Below are 23,518 nucleotides of genomic sequence, written 5' to 3'. Positions count from 1 at the left end.
GCCGGGGCAATTTGCAATTCGCAGCTACTGCGGCTCTTTGGGCGGTCGCATGATTTCATCGTGGAGGTGACACGTGAAAATGCTGCTTCAGAGGTAGCACTGGCGGCGAGGTGACCGTCAAGGGACTCTATGCTGCCCCCCACTCTTCCTCAAAAACGTTGTTGATAACTAAAAGAGGCAACCACTTCATAAAAACCATTTAAGGAAAAGCTGAAGTCGAAATGAAAACCACTAGTTACATTAAGGTTAAATCAAACGTGGCCTTACGTGATGAGAAATACGCGCAAATATTCCCCGCACAGAGAAAGAAATTCCTATTACTATTCTGCAAGCTATTTGCTTTTTGCACGAAAAGCCTTTCCTGCAGAAAGAATAATAATAACGTTTGTATACGCTGAAGTGACTGGAATCAAAACGTCCTGAGACCCCCCTCCATCAAATCTGCCCGCATCTGTGTTTACGATCTAGATGCAAGTGTGAAAATACAGTTGCTACAGATGACCACATGGCTTCAGTACGTTAACTTTATTCTAATTAAGACAGCAAAGAAATGACGACCAATCCTCTTTATTTGTGTAAGGAAACTGGTTATTAGCCCCCGGCATATGGCTGAGATTCACAGAAGAAAGGTAGAAAACAACCCTCGTGTAAGTGACAGTCACTTTTTAAACCGGCTATTTGCGCCTGCGGATTGCTCCGAGGCGCGCTGCAGCCAGCAGCAGTAACGTTTATTTCATTGTCAGTGCTGCCCTTGCCTGCAGTATTTTATCTGCGGCAGGAGATGGGCAAGAACTCCTCAGGAACAAGTCTTCCTCGGCGACTTTTATTGGCCTTTTAAAAACCACCTTTGAAATAACACCGGAGGACTTTGGATGTATTTACACCTTCCTTGTGGCTATCTGGGCAATTATCTCCAGTGATTATTAATGTTTCGTAATGGAGGGGGGAATTGTCAAGCAAAATTCCCTTTGTTCTCTCCAAGGGAGAATCGAAAGCCCCTAGAAATTGGATCCAGAGTTTCCACGGGCAAACTCTGGAAATGAGGAATTGGCCATCTTAACGAGATACAACAGCATGGCAAGGTACCATCGGTAAGAAAGTAGAGGAAACTCGCTGATCTCCACACTGGGGAAACCAATCAATCACCGGCCGCTTTCAGAGGCTGGAGGAAGAGAACATTTTTCATATTTTTTTTCCAATCTCCTTCCTGTGTAGAGCCCGCGTAGTCCCTCTCCCGCGAGAGTGTCGTTAAATCACTGACACGGGTGTGCAGTTATGGGAGTCAGGCATGTTCACGCATCCACGGCAAGGCAATCCCTTTCTACGGGGACTTTCTTCGTTCTTGCATGGGAACTTCTGCCAAATATCCTCCTCTCACGCCGCCAAGGAGGCCCCCCCGGATGATATTTGGAGTGACAAGACACCACCTTCACTGCCTTGAATTATTTCCTTTTTTCCTGATGCCTCCGTGGGTGTGAGCTGGTGATATCATAGGCAGGGCGTTAATTATTGTTTCGAGTCTGTGAATGTTCAATGTCGGAGGACAATGACAATTATTATTTTATAAATACTTCCTTGTGTCACGATCTTACCGATGGTAAGAGGCCGACGAGGTGTCTCTAGCGCAGGGAACCCAGAGTTTGCAGTGGATCCCCGTATTTGGTCCCGTTTCTTTATATAACCAGGCGCCTACCTAAAATGAGGGGGGGCTTTCCCCCCCCCCCCCCGTGGCAGCTTCAGTGGAGCAAAGGGAGCGACACCCGGTGGGGAACCCTTGAGGTTTGGACGCCCGCAAATCTGTGGCTACCAAAGACGGAGGAGAGCTGAGGACTGCGGGCCGGGGAGCAGCGGGGGCAGCCCAGCGGCCGGGGGTCGCCGGTGACTCGGGCCCTGCGGGGGGGCACAGCAGGGCGGGCCGGGCGGTTATTTCCCCGCCCGTAGCACAGGAGCAGTTGCAGCCCGGCGTGGGGCGGCCGGCGGCCGGCGCGGTGCGGCCGAGGAAGCGAGGGACCGGCCGTTCCTCGCCCGGCGGCCGGGGGGCGCTGCCGCGGAGCCAGCCGGGGGGCACCGGGGTGGGGGGCAAAGCCGCGCCGCGACAGCGCGGCTCCCGCCTGCCGCAGCCCCGCGGGGCCGGGCCGGGCCGGGAGCGCCTGGCCCGCCCGCCGGCGGGCGCGGGCTGCGCTCAGGGCCAGCCGCTGGCGGCAGCAGCAGCTTTCAGTTTTCATTGAGGCTGCTGGTTACTGTTTAACATCCCCACCCACGTTTCAGTTTGTTTAGTAAATCGATCTGATGCTTGGGCTGAGGCTGCTGCCCTGTCGCCATTGAGCAAAGTTAATTCCACCCCCCCACCCCCCTCCGGCTCCACACACTTTCTCCTCCTCCTCCTTCCCACTACAGCATATGGTAAAGACGGTCCCAGCCACACCAAACAAGTCACGCAGCCCAGCGCCGGGACGCCCGCGGGGAGCCGGGGGGTGCGGGGGAGGCAGGCGGCCCGGGGGATGCCGCCGCCCTGAGCTGCGACCGCGCCGCCGGAGGCCGAGGGACGGGGCGGCCCCGCCGGTAAGTTCCCGCGGGCTGGCGGCGCCGGCGGCGGCCGAGTGACACAGCCCCGCGCAGCCCCGCGCACCCCGCCGCGCCGGCGGGCAGCCTCGCCGGAGGAGGCAAACGTGCAACGCCGGAAAAGTTGAGCCGGCTCGTGGCAAAGCGGACAGCAGCCGGTTTTGGGGGGGGTATTTCATTTTATACAATTTTTTTTTTTTTTTTTTTTTTTTTTTTAATACGCCTGGTCACGTGTCTCCGTTGTCGGCGCCCGGGGCGCTCCGGAGAAACGCGCTGCGCTGGGCGCAGCCTCGGGCCCCCGGGGCGGGGTGTGTGGGTGTCCCGGCCGCGGGACGGGGCCGCGGGAGCCCGGCGCAGCCCAGCCCCGCTGCGCCCTCCTGCGCCCCCGCCGGCCCCCCCTGCCCCGGCGGCCGGTCGCGCTGCTGCCTGGGGCTGTGCTGGCATTTGTGGCTCCTTAACAGTCGAAGTCGCGGCTTTGCACCGGGTTTAGGAAGATTTTCTAAAGGCTTTTTGGTTTTGCCTCCCTTACTTATTTCTCCGCCCCCACCCTCATGATCACCTGCGCAGCAGGTGGATTTGTTATTGTAGGGCTGCTCCTAGTAATAGCACTTGGCCATTGCTGGACGCTTTGGTAGAGAATGCCAAAATACTTCCCTTAGGGGAAAAATAATTATAAAAGAGGAAAATTCGAACATGAAATGGGCAAAGCAAGCCGAGCATGAGTTTTGCAGGCAGATCCAGCAGTGTTTCCAGTGCTTTTACAGTGTTGCAGGTGCGCTGTTTACAGGGTACCTTTGATGAAAGCCAACTTTCAGATGTCACACCTGTGACTCAAACATCTGTTCCTGTACACTGAAATGGGAGATAAAGTCAAGCATTTTGTGAAGTAGACAGTAGGTTGCAATAACAACATTTTAAAGAGACTTTTCACATTTGCAAGAGTGAATACTATTCCATAGTAAACTATGGTTATGTTAAATTGGACCTTCTTTTGTGTAGGCCTTTTCTTGTACAGTGCTGCACATACTTTGATTTATTGTGATTTCTCATCCGTATTACAAAGACAATAGAGTAGTTTAAAGTCACATCTCCTTTGTTACTGGTGCTGAGTTTTTTTAAAACTGATTTAGTGAATAAGGCTGATTATGCTACACAGCTTTCAAAGTCCCTGAGTCTCTTACGTGCTGAGAAAACTACGAAGTGCTATGTAATTCCCCATATTCCTTAAGAATAGAAGTTCTTACAACTTATATAGGAGGCATATGAAGCATTTATATACATGCAGGTGGTTTTCAAATATTATGAACGCTATTTTGGTCATTTCATTCTTTTCCTCTTTTTCTAGTCATATGATAAGGGAAAAAGGGGCAAAATGCTTAAAATGCTCTGTTGTAACTCAGTTCACATTTCTTATTATCCTTCAGTCTCTGAAGCGTTGAGGGGAAATAAGAATTTTAAAAGTGATATTTCTATTGCCCAGTACTCAGCTCCCTGTCCCTCTCTCTCACTGAAGCGCACCAGGCTGCCTAAGGCTCACTTCATACTATGTTTAAAAAAAAAAAAAATCAGGTGTAGGACAAGACAAGGATGCTGTAATCTTGTTCATGGTGTCACCTTTGATTGTAGCAGCTCACACATTTGGACTCATTTCCCAGAACATGAACTTTGTGTTTCCTTAACACAAAGCATAACTTTCTCTGCACCTTATCTCACATAGCTAGATGAATGTCTCTATTCCAAAATTTTGTACTTAGTAGCAGTAGCGTAAAACCAGAGCAATGCAGAGGTCCAGTTTGCATTTCCAAGGCGGCTATTATAAGTACCCTTAGGCAGTGTGTTGGGAAAAGCTTTAGGTGGCATTGAGCTACCATTGCCCTCTACCCTACCTCCCACCAGGGAAGAACACAGGAGGTACGGAGAGGAAAGTGGGATTCCTGTGGCTTGGCTATAATAGCCGGTTCCTTGGATGGCCAAGAGATGTTTACTGCTAATTTGTGCACATCATTAAATCATCTCCAGGCCAAGTCCCTAACAAAAGCATTCTAGTATAAACACATCTTTGCTATTCCCATTCCTCAAGATATGGCCTAGTATTGCTTGGCCAAATTTGAATCTCTGAATCAAATCCTGCTTGATCCCGCTGAGTTTACCGAACAACTACAGTAGTCCAAGAACAGAACTCGGTCCTTGTGCTTGACATGGCTCCTGTTTCAAACTTCGTGGCAGAATTTATATCATGTGCCTATGGACTCAATACTACAAGAGGTTGGTCCCTGTTGTCTCTTCAAGCTCTTTATGACTGCGGTGGACAAATGGGGTCCAGCACATATCATCAGTGTTACCTGCAAATCTGCATCATGTACACCAATTTCCACTGGCTACAAGAAACAAAACATTACTTTAAACCATATTAATTCTTCTTAACAGGTCATTAATTGAAAGAGACTTCCTGAAAAACATTCAAAACTAGTAATGTGGTAACCCATGTGATGGAAAAAAACATAAAATTTTTGTTTGTTTTTGTTTATTTGGGAATTGAGTGTATTATAACAAAACAATAACAATTCACATCTGATTTAAGACTGCATCGTTGGTATGATGTGGTTCTGAGCTGAGCAGATTGTGCTTTTACATCTGTCAAGTAGCAGGGGCGATGTATTCAGTTTATTAATTGACAAACGGACTCTTTCAATGTGGGGATCTCTCTGCCTCACTTCTCAATGATTTCAAAGTTCTGTCTCTTACTTGTGAGCTTTGAAATATTCTCTGATTTATTTATTTTCATTTTTTATTTAACTAAGTGGTTCAGCGGTTCGGAAGTCTCTTTTGCACTCTTTCTGCATTTAAAAGTGAATGAAACAATCTACACTGTTTAATATCAAGCCTGAAAATTAGTTTGATTTGCCTATGTTGTGTCATGTTGATATGAGGTATGAAATATTAGATAATTGCATTATTCTGGTAATATAGACTGGTAACGTAGACTGTTTTAGAATATAAAGAAAGGTTTTATTTCTGTGGCAAATAGTTACCTGTTGTATATGGTAATATGTCCTGTGATAAAATTTCATTTCTCAACAAAAATATCGCTGCAACATAAAATAACATAAGGTTGCAGTAAGGCATGGCTCCTAGGTTTTAATGTATCTTAATAAATGATGCATTATATAACATATCATGATGAGAGAATACAGAAAATGCATTTCTAACAGATTAAGATGTTTGAATGTCTTGCAACAGCTTTGACTGAATCAAATATTTTTCATTTCAAATTTTCAATTTTAAAACAGCCCACCCTAAAAATCAGGTCAGAATGCTGTGTCTAATGTCAGAGCCGAGATCTATCAAACTGAAAGGCTCCAACAACATTTTCAAACCTTTCTCAATTGTCAATTTAAGTTAATTGAAAATGAAAGGTCTCGCTTTCAGGATTGGGCCATTTAAATAGAAGCCTGCTGCTTTCATCTTGTAGTAGGGCAATCTCCCTCCACATACGTGTATTTAAAAGGTTCATTCATAATTCTCCCTTCACACTTCTATTGGGAATGACAGAATTCATTATTTTGAGTTCTTGAACTATTTTTCTGCAACTTGGGTGATGAATTGTATGAGATCTAGTTCATAACGTGGCACGGCAGCCCAAAAGATTTAAAATTCTCAAGGCTCGATCTGTCTCTTTCTGGCACTCGGCTGGCACAGGCGCAGGAAGCCTCTATGTGCATCTTCTGCCTCTTATGGAGTAGTAGGTTGGGATTTTTTTATTTAATACTGACTTGGAAAAAGACGCGCACCCTTGCTCGGTAATTCACTAGAGGTATCCAGGCAACAAGGGCATACATTACAGTCAGCAGTATACAAGGTGCTGTGTGAATTTTCCTTGCCTCCTGTTTATCTGGGAATCCAACTGCAATAGACCTGTACAAATAGCGCTCTTTCCACTATCTATTCCTAGCATGGTAAAGTTTGCCCCTAGACTTCTGGTTTTTTATTTGTATTTAGTTGTGTGATGGAAGAGGATTTCTCAATGTGTATGTATGACAGTACCTGCCCAAACATGGGGATTAGGCTCAGGTGGGAGAGGGGGATTGAGCCTCCGTGATACGGCAAATACGATTCAGCTTGCAATTGATAGTGCATCTATGGCAATGTTGCAATGAGAATCCCCTTTTTGAGAATCTTTTTTATATGGGGTTGCTAGGCTACACCAGCCTGGCTTGTGCTTGTCTGAGACAGTAGCAATGTCCATCAGTAACCAGCTACTTGCTAACCAAAATAGGCCTCGCTGGCAGAAAGTTATGCAGACTGCATTTCCCTTTTTCTTTGTTAAACAACACATTTTTTCATTAACTGCTGACATGTAAAGTATCAACGCTGGGCACTGAGTGGCACCAGTTCATATTCTTAGAGCTGGTCCAGATGCTTGAAGACTGCTCACCGCAGCGACCATGTTGCCGTATGTATCTCAGCCACTTTTTGTTCCTTCCACAGCTTGTTTCTTTTTCTTTTTTCTTTTTTCTTTTTTTTTCTTTTCTAAATTGATGACCATGATGAGAAAGATGATTCTTATTGATACCACCTGTTTCAGAATCACACCCCAAACTGTCTTGCAGACAGTGTCTTTTGCTATGCCCTTCAGGATAATAATATTTATTCCTTTTGCAAGGAAATGTCAGATTGACATTACATTAGCAGACGAAATTCCCTCAGTAGAGGTCTAGACAGTACTCAGAGAAGTAAGATGGTGACCATGCTGTGATTGCGCATTAATACACACTCACTGTCCTTTCTCTGCACCTTATAGGTATAGTCAGGTGTTGGCTTGTACCTGCCGTTGTAGTTCCAAGGGTAGAATTATGATTTTGGAAATGGATAGGATTTTGTTCACCAAATTGCTAAATACTTCACCTGTTTATTACTCCCCTGCTCCCAACTGCTAAACAAGTTGAAAATAGTCTTTTCTGCTGGGCCGTTTGGTAGCCACGCAGTGACCCTGTTAGGCGGGGTAGAGATCACGTACGTTGTTAGCTGCGTGTGTAGTTTCATATGGTTTCTGGGCAGTTACCCTTCGATTCATATTTATTCTTTTGTCCTCACAAAAATGGAAGTAGGCTTTTTACTTATGAATGGTGAAAACAATGCATAGCTTTTACTGCTAGTTCTGATTTTGATGGTAGACGCTATCTACATAATAGGTATGTATTATCCTTATTTCATATCCTTCTTGCCTTTTGGGAGAACATTGATATTCCTGGCTTTTATGTCCAAATCCAAAACATTTCAAAAAGATTTACATTTTTAAAGAGGCTTTGATATGTTCTGAGCCTCTTGTCTCAGTTCACATTTTACAGTGTCTTACCCTATATTACTGCTTTTAACTTTATTTTTTTCCTTTTTATCTGACTCTCTGAGCTTCAATGATTTTTTATATTAATATTAAACATGTAATTTTAATGAGTGGTTTAGGGAGACTTAGAGACAATGCTTTTTAATTTACTTCAGTTTTGAAGTACCAGAACTTGGTCTGACATAAGTTTAAGGCAAAGCTTTAGATTTGATCATAGTAATATGAATAACTTTGGCCGTGATAGTAAGAGGGGAAAAAAAATGCAAAGGCAGGCACTCAGTTTTAATATGAGATTTATCTTGCTGTGTTTCACTTCAGAATCTTCTAGATAAATTACAGGGATACAAACTAGTCCCTTTAAGAGTTTTGTGTTGACACCCAAGCTTGCATGGAAAACCAGATCATTATATCAAAGACAAAACACTATCTGCAAAAATTTTAAAAAAAAAAGGAAACCTCCACAGGAATTTCCCCAAAGAGCAAAAAGTAGCCTCAGGATTAGGGGGAAGAAGTTTTAGTTGTAAAAATGTAAAATGCATTAAGCTAATTGCAGGTGTATTAGGCTAACTTCGTGAGTGGTTTTTGTTTGTTGGTTGGTTGGTTACGGCTTTTTTTGGTTTAAAGTGAGTCAAGATGAAAAGAACTTACCTCAAATAAAAAGTACTTTACAGGGTCTGTATCTCCTTAACTACTGTTATTTAGCATTGAGAGTAAACCATAAATGGGATGAAGCAGAGCCCTAGCTCCCAGGAATTTACAATCCATACTACATTTAAAAATGTAGATGCATTCTGTACTTCACAGAACACAAGTCTGGTCTGAGCTTTTGGGTTGATTTTGGGTCCATCTCCTCAGCCAGATTTTTCAGGCTTCATTCAGATGCCCTTGTCTACAGATAAGTAAGAGCGGAGAAGAAACAGTACAAGTTCCCTGATGCAGGCTGATGCATTTCACTTCCATTTTCAGGCTCAGCCGAAACAACTGAGGCAGCTTAACGCAGTAGCACCGCTTGCTTGTCCATGTCATCTCCCACCTCTCCTGAAGGTCATTGTCCCCATAACAAAGGTGCCAGGATTAATACATATCCTTGTCCACAGCTGAGATAGTTGCTTAAATTGCCGAATACAGGGACGCTTGCATTGATCTAGTGGACGTTGAACTTCCATGGCTGAGGTCCGGGTGCGTGCCTACCTCTGTTGTCCCCATTGAAAGGAATAGTCAGCTCTGAGGATAGCCAAGGCTGAAGTGTTAGAGTATTGCAGCCAGACCTCAACAAATTGTTCTGTCAAAATCAGTCATTTCATTTCTTGCCAAAAAGAGTAAGCTGGCTGGTGGATATATAATGGTAGGGGTATTTGCCTGCTCGAAAATTGACTGAGGGCAACTCATTTCTCATTTTTAACATCACGTTGATTAGTGGTAAATAGGAGAGCAAGCAACTCCACTATAGTAATCTTTGCAATAGCAAGTCTATAAAGAGCTTTTTTAATAATGAAGCAAACCCAGGAAACTTTAAATGAATAGGCTTACATTTCAAGGGCAAGGAATTGTTAAGTAGTTTGCAGGGTCTGGCTGAGAAAGGGATTCAAATTTTAACAGAAATTTTACCATGGATTTTGTTAGTACAGAACTTAATAGTGGAGTTTTTATCTTATTTTAATCCAATAGGTCAAGTAATTTATTTCCCAAGATGTATTTGAAGCTGAAAGAGGGTAGAAAATGAATGATCATTTCCCAATGATCATTCCCAAGTTTCTATGGTACCAGAGAGCGTAAATGAGCATTCTGAAATTAAGATACATGCATGAATTGCAAAAACCTTGGCAGGCAAAAAATGAGCACAGCTTCAAACGGCCTGAAGAACAGATCTATGAGATTGCAGCAAACTTTTTAACGCTTTATGATCATCTTTTGCATCTAGCAGCCTTGAATTTGTAAGGTTGGTCTCTTGCTTTCCATAAGAGGACGAAAAGCAGCATTGTAGAGCAGTTAAAGCCAACAAGGTGTTTGTTAAACCTCAGCTGTATAGGGAAGGTCGTGACGGAAAAACTCTCCTGGTACAGAAGTATTTCATTAGTTGGGCAAAGTATCGTTGTTAAATAGTTGTAGGGAAGCTGCTGTTCAGAACTAAACACATTATCAAACCCAGAAAGACAAAGTGCTTTAGGAAGTCACTATGAAAACAGCTTCTTTGTCTGCCTTGTCTGGTAATTTTAGGTGGTCAAAGTAATAGATTTCTATTTTTCAGTTTAAGAGCTCTGTTCTACCTCAGACCAGTACAACTGGAAGTAGAAACTTTGGGGAGCCCTGGCATCAACCCACTAATAGTTTAGAAGTCTTGAAAATGATTGTGTGGTGTACTTTTCTGCAAAGGATCCATCTGCCCACCACAAGTGCAGCTTGTGATCCTGGAAAATTAAAGATGCTCCATTGCTCTTAGCTAGATAAAGAATTCAACGTGTCCTGTAATCCTTGATGAGTCAAGATATATTTTTTCAGATATGAAGAAAAACCTGTGGCTTGCTAGTGGCTGCTGTTTGCAGGAATCCCTTTCTTTCAGCTGGGATGCTTTCCATATACAGTTTGGATTTAGTGTGCCAAAGAACACAAACATCCTCATCTTTGCTTCTTTCTCTGCATTCTGATCTTAATGCCACTGAATTAAAAATTCTAACCCATTTTGGGTCAGACCCAGTGTTGTCTATTTGAGATGACCCTGACCCTAGAGTCAGTGTAGTTATATTAGAACTGCAAGAGGAGCTTGTGTACGTACAATGGTATCTTCCAGCTGGGAACACGGGGAACTACTTATAGTATATCTCAAGCTCTAGATACAACATTTAGATGCATGTATATTTTCTATTGCTGGGAGTAAATCCATGCATCATACGAGTCTGCAACTTGCTTGCCTTCTTGCCCTGATACAAAACGTTTAATACTGTTATTAGTATGTGACAGTTAGATTCCTGCTGAAAATCAATAACCTTCCCATAAAGCAAGCCTTACATCCTTTCCTAAATTAATTTAGAATCATTTTGTATGCCTCATTAGCCTTGTAATTTAAGAAAGAATAAAAGAAAAAGAAAACAAACCAGCCACCTATTATTAAACAGTGTATGTAATTTAATTTTTCCAACCAAAGGGGATGTTTACAACACTAAATATATCTGATAGTCTATAAATACCTGTGTTTATAGTTCAACAGAGCAGTGGTTCTCAAACTGTGGTCCGTCAAACACTTAGTGATGATACACAGTGTGCTGTAGGTAGTATGATGTCACTGCTACCTTTCTTCTTTCTTTCATCTGCTACATTGCTTTCATGGGAACTAAATGTACCACACTGAATGCATTCCTAAAGATTCTGTGCAATTGCCCATTAGAAGGTGGATGGTCAATGTGAATAGATACAGAAATTGTTTTACAGACAGGACCTATCTTAAGCACAGTTGACATTTAAAGCAAAAGGTATTGAGTTCCTGAGAGGAAAGACACCATACGACATAGAAGAATACTGTTGACTTTCGTATAAAACTTCCAGTGAGTGCTTTGGAAGTTCTTTGAGCAGATTATAGTGTGAGAAAGGGTCACTTACTTTTATGCATAGTTGGCAAGCTTTAATGATACCGAATCTTTGAAATGCCTTGTAGTAACCCTGTGAGAATTACGCCAAATGAAATAAATGCGATGGCGTTGATGATGACCTACAGAAAAACCTGAAGATAGGCATTATTTGAGTTAGAAAAATATTGAATGTCATATGTAATGAATGTGTGAAGAAATAAGATTTGCTATGCTTATAAGTACAGTGACACCTACTTTTTTGTGTAGTAAAATCTGCAGCAATACCAAAGCAGATGCAGCTATACTAGACATAGTTGTAAGAAAAAACAAAGCCTTTAATAGCTGCTTTATTAAACAATTCTTAGTTTTTATAATTAATTTTTACTATATTTATATTTATTTCCAACATGCAGTCAGTGTTTAGGAATTTTTAACTGAGCAAACTCATTGCTTATTTAAATTTATTTTTTAAGAATAATCTCCACCAAAATAAAGACAAAAGCAATAACTATTTCAATGGTTTGCTTTTTGAAATAGATCCTTAAAATAGTATTTAAAATGAAAACATAAAATTGAAAATAAAATTGGAGTAAGTGATTGACTAGTCCAGGTCTTGACCAACCCATTTTTCAATTTCTAGGAACTTCACTTAGAACACCTTAGAATGATGTCCCACATGTAAGAACCTTACTGTAGACTGTTACTTAAATAAAAAAAAAATAAGGTTTAGTAAGCTATTTTAAGAAACAGAGTTGGTTGTAATGAAGGAAAGAATCCCACATATTTTAAATTCCCCGAGCAATTTCTTGATGCCTATTGATGCCTGCTGATTGAGTCTTGATGCCTATTCTGTCTGTGTTGATACCTATGCCCAAACAGCTCATTTCAAACTTTCTGTGTGTGTCTCTAAAGAAGAAGAACAAGTATGCACATTTTTATTTAAGCAAAATCATAAATTGTTTAACCTATATGAAGGTAAAACTTGTCTTTCCCCATTATATATTTTTCTCCCATTTTCAGTACAGCTGTCCAGTTCCTCCAGAATTGCCTTGCCCTAGCTGAATGAACATGAGTGCGTGCAAGTTATTTGTAGGCTTGAGTACTAATAAACAAGAATAGCGTGCAAAGGTAATTTTTTCTGTACAAAGGCTGATCATATATGCCTGGGGTTTTTGTGTGTGTGTTTGGGAGTTTGTTTCACTTTTTTGTTTGTTTTCTTTTGTTTTTGTTTGTCCTTTGAGTACTCCAACTGTTGCTAAAGACACTAGAGGAACAGCTGGCCGTATATTAGATGTAGCTCGTTGGTAGACAGTTGCAGCATGAAAAAATGTGGCATACCATCTTCTCCTTGCATCGCTGTAGATTTCTTCCAGTCAAATACTTTGGAGAGGGAGGGGGTTATTGTTGGAGGAAATTAATTCTTTTTTTTTTGTGGGGCGAGGAGCAGGAGCATCATTCTGTGTGTTAGAGGATGGATTACAGTCTGTATATCTGTAGGGCTGGAGAGCTTGGCTTTAGGGCAGAAGGAGATGTAGCGGAATTGAAAACAGATGAAAGTCAAGATGAGGAATTTGGTGAAGATGTGTGTAGGGCGTATTTCCAAAGGCTCTGCTCTCCCACCTCGTGTTTGGAAGGGATGAAATGAAGTGGCTGGCCTCCAGCACCTGGAGTCTCTATGGCCAGGAAGATCACAGTTCAGGCATCAGTCATAGCAACTACTGAACGGGGTTGGACTTCTAGGTGGAGGTATCTTTGAAAAGGGACAAAGTCTGCAAAACTTTCCATTGCTAGGTCTGGGATTGTGAGTATGCTGTTGCCCTCACAGTTTTTTGGGAAAAAAAGCACACTCCGGCTGTGTGCCAAGGAAATTTTTATATACAGAGAATGTTTCAGGAATCAGCAGGCAGTTTGCAAGCAGATGAGATGCAGGAGGAGAAGAAACAGATTGATGAATTATGAAATAAGGAAGCAGTTGAGAAAGAGCAGAGAGAAGGGGTAAATAATGAAAGAGATGCTTTGTTTGGGCACATCTTGGGCTTTGGTGTCGTAAGCGTAGAACTTGCTTGAACAGCAGGGAGAAAGGAGAAGGAAATATGTTAACAGGTGTTAAAGTGTCTACAGATAAGCATCACTGAAGCTGGTGTGGTGGTTAAGACTATAGGTGACTGATGACCTCAGGTTCGATGCTTGGGAAGTAGTAAGGTGATGACCTGGGAGAGAACAGAACAGAGGGCTCAGAACTGAGCCTTGCAGGTGTCCACAAAGGAAGGATTCTCTGCTTAGAAGAAAACAAAATGTTGAGACATGAAAAATGAGCATTTTCCAGATAAAGTAGTAACGATTTATGTTACAATACAGCAGTGGGAAAGTTGAAAGAATTAGAGAAATGTGTATATATTACAAGGTGTGTATACATATGCACGTTAGAGGTTTACTTTTAATATATCGCAGCTTGTCAAGTTCATTAATGTCTCATTCTATACCATATGCACACTTACAGAATCACACCAAGGTGAACCTGAGAAGAAAGAGGTAATACCCTGGAAAAGTCATGGAGAAATGCTAGCAATTTTTCACTGCAACCTAACTTTTTAAAAGCGCAGCTGAAGAAGTAAAAAATATCTTTATTAATAACATTTCCTATTTTCAGGTGAATAAAGAATTCTAACCACAGCTTTTCAACAAAATGAAACTGTTTTAATAGTCACGGAGACTCTAGGACTATCAGCATCAGTATGCTATTATTAGTACGTCACTGCTATCATGTGGCATGTGGGAATATTCGCACCAATTCTGCACACTCTGTTGCTGATTTCTCTGCTGACCGAACTTCAATTAATTGGGTTACACCAGTTTAAAAACACTGTGATAGAGGGAAAAATTAATTCCATCATTTTCATTAAAATGCACTGTCATTTTGTGAAACTAATTTTTTAATTCAGTGCTAACTCCCTTTGCATGTAGTTCCATTGAAGCAATTGTATGGGCTTGCCTAGCTTGTACCTCAACAGTGGCACAGTATGGATACAGACAATTATTAGTTCTTGATTGCAAAAATTACTTATAGCCACCATTATATGACAAAGTATTTTCTAACTGTAGAAGACCTTAATAGATTCTTTGCTCAGTCCTTTTAACTTGCAGGTTCACATTCCAGCATTTATATATGTTTGCTACATAAATGCTTTATTTTTGGTGTTTTGCAGATTTTCATTTGAAGGAAAAGCTTCATAATCCAGTCCTATGAGTTACAGCTATTAGAGCTTTCTTGAGGGGGGCTTTAGCAGGTGGAGTTCTGTACAAGCTGTTGAAGGCATATGAATAGGAGAAAAAAAATGCATGCAGAGAGTTGAAGTCAGTAATTACAAAGCTTTTAAAAGGCAGTACAAGAAAGTGCAACAAATGTCCTAAATTTTGAAACAAAAAGAAATTTGTCCCTATCTTAAAGATCTTTAAACTGTGAGATCCTCTGCAGCTCAGTGCTTTGTGCAGAGGTATAGATGACATAAATGTAAAGGTTTTTCTTGCCTTCCTGGTTACTAGGGCTGTTAAATGTCTGAGAGAAAACTCAGATGAGCACAAAGGATTTCTAGGTGTTACCATTACAGTAAATAATTACTATTTATAGTAATCATAGTTTAGCAACAGTAATTCCACCAGATGTGTGACAGTCTGCATCCCTATTTATTTAAACAATAACATTTCAGCTGTTTGTATTTCATCTGGAAATCACTTTTAAGATCAAGAAGTGTATTTCAGCCAAATCAGTGATTAACATTGACACTCCAATGTCCCTGGAAGGAGGTCTTGTTTTTATTAACACTTTCTCATTCGGCAACGGGAGAGGTGATAGCACCTTCCCGTAGTTCAGGTTTACTTGATGAAGCAAAATAACTTGCAGACCTTGTGAGAATGGGACCCGGAGGATTGGTTGTGGTCCACTTTCTCATTTGTGATTTTCTCTTTTTCATTTTGTTTGAGATTGAATTTGAGAGAGAGCTTTGTTCCGGACAGTAGTTTATGGCAGTGGACTGAAGAGATGAGATTTCATTGAATCATAGAACTAATACACAAAGAGAAAATATGTGAAAATTGAAATGACAAGGTAGAGTAGCTTGGTTGTTGAGTTAGATAAAATAACTAGGTTCTCAGGGAAATGAGGTGGAGATTTTTTTTCCTGAACTAGATTTAGTTTGAACAAGAACAGTTGAGATGGAAAACCTAGACACTATAAAAACTTGGTAAAAACAGAAAAAAATATTTGTCTCGCTTTTTCTTGTAACTTTGTGTTGAAGGATCTGTAATGGTGTGATCCCACAGCCCAAAGAAAGCAAACCAGAGTCCATTTTTGTCAATGTAACACAGCTAAAGGAATCATAAATAGATTTGATTAGAGTGGATTTCTTTTTACTTTATTTACTATGCAACATTGCTGTCAGAGCACGTTGAGATATTGGAATGCACAGGAGAGTCAGTAGCTCTCAAAGAAATCTGTGTGTTCTGCCAGTTGGTTTTTGGGTTTTTTTTAATCTAGAATAATAGTATATTTATTTTCTTCCTTTTTCCTTTTGAATCACTGGGGCAAGTTGTGACTGATTTAAGACTTATGAAGTACCCCTTTGTGAACAGAAGAATAAAGTCGGCTTGATGCAATCACGCTGCAGCACTGACAGAGATGGACTGTTTTGAGCTAAAAAAGCCAGGAGTGCTGGCAGGGCTCTCCAGTTTCCAAATAAATGTCCCCTCCTCTCTCATGTGGCTGGAACAGAGAGAATTATTTTGCCTTTGGTTAATAAGGAGTTAATTTCAGTAAAGCTTCCTTTAACTCTTTTACAAACGCTCAGGGAGAAAGCGCGGGCAGTGGCCTTGGTGGCACACAAGGGAGTGCGTTGTGCCCTAGGGAACACGGAGCTTTGTAGCAAGTGGAACAAGCCTGGGCTGAACCCCCAAGCAGGACAGTATTTCCAACTTTTTTATGTTCTTGCTTTTAGTACCTGAAAAAAATGTCCATTACAGTCAAATCTCATTGACTTTGAACTTACGAGGACTGTAACAAATTTGTCAGGTTTTGTCAATTTGCTAAGGTTTTCTGCAGAACTGTGCTTTTTCATATTTGTTTGCTTTTAAGTTTCTGTGTTACTTCCACTAGATTCCCATGCAGTACTGTTTACAGCTACCCTGGATAACTTTTTTCACTCTACCAAAATTATCGATCTGGCACAAAATAACTACATTCTCATCCTGGCACTTTCAGCTACCAATTACTTCACCAGTGAGAAACACTTAACGTAATGTGGCTGCACTGAGCTCTTACCTCTCTTCCTCGCATAAGCAAGTGGTGACAACTTACACTATAGTTTCACTCTTCCATTTTGCTGCTGGATAAAGTCTTATGTTGACAGCTGCCTTAATTTAGAAGTATCCATTCAGCTATACAAAAATATATGATGGGAAAGTTTAAAAGTCAGTAATTTAATTTGCTGACTTCTAACTTACCCTACATCTGAGGTTCAGAGAAGACCCCAAACTGATCTGAACCATTACTATGTTTTGTATGTGCTATACTATGTTTTGTATGTACTATACTATGAACCACAACTATGTGATGCTTGTTGGCCTCATGAGGCTGAATGCTGTTTGCTGCCATAATAAAAAGGTAGCCTTTGCTCTAGGATTTTTAGTGCTTGCTAAAGTATTATCAGTAACGTTAATATTTCTACTGCAGACCTGACTTTCACAGCCCCTTCCCTTCTTTATTTGCCAAAACAAATCAAATCAGCTTCATTTTCCACATGTGGAGTTTTCTAGCAAAAATGGGTTAGATTTTGAAAAACAGAGTTTATTCAATCCGCGTGTTTGCCAGGGTGACAATTTGGAAAGGAGGGAGAACTTTTAACTTTTTAAAGTACTGTAATTTTTTGTTGTTTACAATATACCACACTTTATTTTTGGGGGTATAAAATTATTTAGCTTGTCCTCTTTGGAGAGTACCAGTGCTTCTGTTTTGGGAAAGCTGATGGCTGGATGTTTGGAGGTGTTAAGTAAATCACAGGTATTAAAGGAGGCTAATGTGTAACTTTGACAAGCCATATAGTATAATCAAGACCTACAATATCTGCTGTAACCATCACAGTCTCTATAATAAGTTGACTGAACATTGCAAAATAATGTAGAAGTCAGAGTTTTTATTTGCTGATGAGATTTTACCAATCCTGTCCTCCCACGCTTCTTGCTTCCACCTGCTGAGGTGGGTTTTTGTTTGATGTTTATACCTGGCCCAAAGGAACTTGGCTGGAAGTGACTCCTTTGAGTCCTCTGGGGACAGCTGGTTATTTGTTAAACAACCGAATGAGACGGCCAAGTTCCTTCCTTAAAAACCATGTAGTTAATTAGTCACCACAGTTAGAACAAGAGGGTGATGAGGCATATTTAATATGAGTGAGAAGAGTGATTGTCATAAGAAATAGGTAGGTTGAGTAAGGTAGTATCTTCATTAAATTCACTTTCTCATTCTTATGTAGTACAAACATCATAGATACAAACACCGTTGGTAACTTCCCTAAGTCTTCCTGCCTTTATGAGAACTCTGCTGTAGTTTAGGTTGCACTGTGGAGGCTAGAAGTACCTCTCCGAGAGATGGACCATATGTGATCCCTGGGAGGTACTGATGAAGGTGCGTGACACTCCCAGTAAAGCTACTCTTGGTTTCACCCCAGATAGTAGGTAATAAACTAGACCAGAATGGTATTTTGAGGCCTCAACTACTCCAATTTCATATCAACTATTTTTTTATGAAGTACCTTTTGTTTTGTTTGACAATTAAACCTTTTGAAAGTAGACTTTTACTCCTTGGTTCAATAACAAATCCCTCCAATATTTTAACTTAATTTTTATGTGTATATATACACACATACATGCATACATATATAGACATGTATTTTATGTGTGTGTATATATAAATTTTACATATATATATGTACACATTTCAGTAGGATTGAAAATGCAGTGGTCATTGTCCAGTAATGGAGGAAGACACAGCCCTTGGCCACAAAACATTTGATGAATGTTTTCAACTGACGTAAGAAATGAAGTTGTTTTCTACAGTTAGCTTGTCTTTATTCTTATCAAAACTGTGGGGCTTTCCAGTGTCAGGATACTTGATGGGTGGATACTTCTCAGAAGAATAGAGGACTTATCAGTATTTGCTTAGGTTCTATTACATTCTCAGCCATAAAATAGCTATGCTGTCTATAGCACTCATAAATCTTCACCTAGTCAAGGCTACTGTCTCTTTCTTCATGCAAGTTTACATTTAAAAAAATGAACATAAACCAATTGCATGAAGTAATTATAATCTCAAAACACCTAACTTCTTCATTGCTGGTTTTAAATAGTGATACCATAATTCAGTTTGCAAAATTGCCCGAATTATTTATCAGCCCTGCCACAAACTCTCTCTCTTTACCCTTATGATGAAAGCGAATTGCTTGGGCACATACTCACCAGAGGGCACTGTTACACATATTCTTAGAGATAATTTTTCTTTCGGTGAAAATAATGTCTGATCTTGGAAGAAATGGTGTGTTGGTGTTAGATTTTGATGCACACTTTTCGTAGGCGAGTTGTTAATAAGATAGTTTGAACTGTTTTATTCTCTTTATCTAGATAAAGTATTGAGAAGTGGCCAGTGCTACCAAAGCTGACATTTCCGTAGAGAGCCAATCTTTATGTATGTGAATTAACTAAATTATGTCAAACCATGTAATTTATAAAAAGTGAGTCTAAAAAGCCCTGAATCTTTAGATTTCCACTGAAATAGTAGCAGAAGGGCAAAGACATTTCTGTTGTTCCTGTTTATTTTCGTTGAAGAGAATGGACGCGTAATATAAAGTAAAACCAGTAATTGAGCTTTAGATAATTATTATGCCTGCTGTTTATTAATTAAAAGCATATACTTAGGCAATATGATTACACAAGAGATCTCTGTATCTACACAGTTACACAGATTTGTATTGCTATTAGGTGAATAAAGATGGTAGAGAAAACTAAATAATGGTATCATTTATGCTTCAGGCTATATTTTATTGTGGAAATAGGCTAGTTTTGCCAGATCTCTTAAGACAGATCTTACTCCAATGTCTTTTCTGCCCGATTATGTGTTTCCTGAATTTTTATTTATATTTTTCATAGCAAAAGGTGTTTCAAGTTCTCTGGTATCTGTTTGGGCTTTTGCATGTGTATTTTACTTCACTTTGGTTCAGTATTTCCCAAACATCCCCAAACCACAAAAATGAAATAACATGCACCATATAAAAAATGGACCTTCCACCACAAATGAATGCAGATGTTTGTTAATGATCAGATACGTTTCTACTGACTGCTCCAGCGTCTGTTATTTGTGGACTTCTATGGCTTTTTGATCACAGAATGGATTTTTTTGTTTTCGGGTGAGTCCGTTATCACTGCTCTGTTTGGCAGTGGCTGCAGAGAGAGATCTGCCATCTAGAGCCCGAGGTGGGTGGGCCGCATGTGGGGTGACCGGCAGTGAGGTGATGGTTTCCTGTGGCAGTGTGGGGACCGTCTGCAGGGCGGCAGGAGACAAGGAACCAGGATTCTTCTTGCTCTACCTTAAAAGTTTTCTGTCTCACCTGTTCAACTTTTCCACATGAGGTTCTTGCACATAGTACTGGTAAAACAGGCGTTACTTTCACGCTGTTCACAAGTAGGAAGGTATTTGAAACCATTATTATTTCAACTATCTTGTTACAGAACGATTCATATTTACTAATCTATCTCACTAGTCTGTGTCTGTTATGTCACCCTATACCCCTGTATCAAAGGACCAGAATGTCATGGAAAATGGTAAATACCGTGCAATTTTTTTTTTTTCATTTTTTCTAAAAAGGGCTGCAGATGAAATCTGAGGAAGTACAGTGTGAGCTCGACGCAGAAAAAAGATGTTTAAATCTCTAATAAAAAGAATTTTTGCAGCAGGAGTGAACACTCTATAGGCTTGCAGTTCTTTCAAGGAGTCACTAAGTATAGGGAAAAGGACAAGTTATTGACATAGGTGTGCCTCAGTGGACCTCCTGGTGTTGTGTGCTCCCTGTGTCCTGGTCCCTGATTGTCCTGTCCTGAGAGAGCAAGCAAATGCCATAGCTCCTCTCCTGCTGACAAGGCCAGTGAGAGGGAAGCAACGGGGCTGGTGCCTTTCCAGACCTCATCCCAATACAACATGTAGCAAAGCTGGGGTATGTCAGGCTTAGGAACGTTGAAGTGCTTTCTGGTTGTGATTTTAGACATTGTCACAGTATAGTTAATTTTCCAAAAAGCCTTTTGCAAATTTCCTCGAAAAGGCACTTAAAGAAACAAAGCTATCATGGGTTAAGATGGAGGGATTTTTCCTGGATTAATGATTGTTTAATAGATAGAAAACAAAGACTAGGGCTAGGATTAGGTTTAAGGTTAGCTTTTGTAATGAAAGGAAATTGCTAATGAAGTCACACATAGACCTGTCCAGATAAACAGATATTCCTGGGACTTCTGTTGTTCAATATATTCATCAGGGCTTCTCGAAAGGGGTTGATTCATGAGGCTGCAAAGTTTGTTGTTGCTGCAGACCTACGGCCACAGGGTACATCTAGTGTGCATCCACATCTTGAGTATTGGATGTGGACCTGGTAACCCACTTAAAAAGATGAAAGAGAGCTTGCGAAGATACCTTTTAGACATCATTTTAGTGTCAGTCAAGATGGCAGCCATCACAGTGATACTGGACAGGTTTTTGTAATGATTTCAATAGCTTTGGGTAAGGAGCAGGGTACTAATGAGTACTGACACTTTAGTTCTTTTCTCCACAAACTCTGTACTGGAAAACCTAATAAAACAGATGTGTTAAACCAGTTAAACAACACTGAGTTCATGGGACTTCTAAGCATGTCACTTTCTTTTCTATTAAGTGTTTTATAATTTCTGCTGATTTTTCTGCAGGTCCATTTGATTATACTTAGTGCAGCCTTGATGCAGTGCGCTTGAATTGCTGTATCAGTGAGATTTGCTAAAATAAGTCACACATGAATTGTAGGCCATTATCTATCATTAACTCATCTAGAATTTCATGGCAAACTAAGTGCTATGTATAATGTGTTTTCTCAATTGCTACTGGCTGTGTTGTCTTAGTATAGCAGAATGTGGCTGATAGTACAGTCACATGCAGTTCAGATACATGGAAACCAATTTGGGGGAAAAATGGGTTTAGTTAATAATTGCAAATATTTAAAATTATTTCAGTTATTTCAATTGATTTAGAGGCATTTAAATAAAAATTTATCATGTATTTATTTTAGACTTGTTAGTTGCATACATTGCCCATGAAACTCCTATCCATGCAGAATTAAAAAAACCCAAAGCCCAAACTTGGGCTCTTTTTTCACAATATGTCTACTACAAAAAAGGCATTTTCAAGTTAATCAGTTGATGTTTATATTTTCCAAGACTTTTTTTCATAAAACAGATTTCATGTTCACCCGGAACTGATCTCTAAGGATTGCCTGGTAGCATTTATGATTGCCTTAATAATTTACAGTTAATTGACAACTGATGAGCTCAACACAAAAAAAGGTCTAGCAAATACAAACTCTTATCATTGCACTTCTGTAGGGAATACTTGGGTTAGATTTTCAAAGGGATTCATGCATCAAAAGATTCAAGTAGACATACAGTGAAATACAGACTACCTATCGTACACATTGTCTGTAAACTCATCATATTGTCTGCCAGCAAAAAGGAACAAGGCAATCAAACCCATCAGAAATAGTTGCGGTTGCTGGTTCTCTTTCCTGTTGAGAATGGTGGTACAGTAAATACTGTGGCTACGTGTGTGTGTAGGAGGGAATCCTCTTTGGTTTGGAGGAGTCTCTGTACAAGATACCTGATCTTACTCAGCCTCTTCTGAATGCCAGCGATCCTGTCCTTCCCTCTTTTACTCTCAGTTCAGAATCATGCTTTTCAGCATGCTGGTTCCCAACAGGATGAGGCCAGCCATTATCAAGAGCCGTGGGTTCTCTGACAGTGCGTATTTGTATCTTAAGGTGCCTCAATACATCTGAAAAATCTCTGCAGCTCCTTTTTATGGGGGTACTTGATCTTCTGCTGGTCTGTGGTTTGTGTGTGCTTCTCATTTCAGTTTGTCCACTGATGTTTTGTTAAGAAGATGAGTTATAAGCAGGTCTAAGATCTCTCTGCTCACCACCTTCTTCAGTTTTTAGAACTGGTGGGGACAGAACGTTCTCTATGAAACGAATATCGGTAGACTGGTCTATCTCACTGTTTCTTCTCGTTTCTTTTTGTTTCATCTCATCTAGTCTTGTCTCATCATCTCATCTCATCTCATCTCATCTCATCTCATCTCATCATTTTATTTAATTTCCTGGAGACTAGCTACTGCTTTGCACAAAGTTTTCTATACCATGTCTTCCAATAATTAATGGAATGTTTCAGCTAAAATCAATGGCAACCTATAAACACATTAATAAATATTTTTATGGCGTAAAACAACTGCAAAATTTCTTTTCTTTGTCTGACTAAAATTTGATTATCTTCTATCAGGCTTGCCATCAAGCCGTGATCTGATTCTATTTCTAGATTTACTACTATTTCTAGCCTCAAATATCTTTTATAGTTCTACATATTACTAAGAGTTTTAGATAGCTTTCCTCACAGGCTTGTTTAAAGGAAGTATCCTGAATGATATACTTTTTTTTAAGACTGAAAGGGATTGTGTCCTTTGTCCCCTAGTGCTATCTGGGAGCTAGTGCATGTTGCTATTGTTTCAGATGTAGTGCTGCTTTGTAATAATTTGCACATTTTGTGTGTGGATTTGGTTACTGAGTGGTACACTGTACATTCAGTTAAATATTGGAAGTTTATTGTGTGATCATATTTGCTTAGCTTAATGCAGATATGTTGGAAAATCAAGAGGAGTGGCTTGATAAAGCAACAATCTACTAACACTTCTGGTACAATTAATATCATTTGCTTTTGCATACCT

At 40.3% G+C, this 23,518-nt stretch overlaps 1 protein-coding gene across 1 annotated transcript in view; it reads left to right on the top strand.

Moving 5' to 3' along the window:
• The first annotated feature begins 2,496 nt into the window (after positions 1–2,496).
• HNF4G (hepatocyte nuclear factor 4 gamma) overlaps positions 2,497–23,518 on the top strand; it is a 62,247-nt gene continuing 41,225 nt past the window's right edge. The window contains exon 1 of the mRNA XM_076329525.1: positions 2,497–2,562. The gene's annotated coding sequence lies outside the window, so the exon portion shown is untranslated. The remainder of the gene's footprint in view (positions 2,563–23,518) is intronic.

The sequence above is a fragment of the Aptenodytes patagonicus genome, chromosome 2 (assembly GCF_965638725.1).
Source record: "Aptenodytes patagonicus chromosome 2, bAptPat1.pri.cur, whole genome shotgun sequence".
Taxonomy (NCBI): domain Eukaryota; kingdom Metazoa; phylum Chordata; class Aves; order Sphenisciformes; family Spheniscidae; genus Aptenodytes; species Aptenodytes patagonicus.
This window is presented reverse-complemented; position numbering and strand designations above follow the sequence as displayed.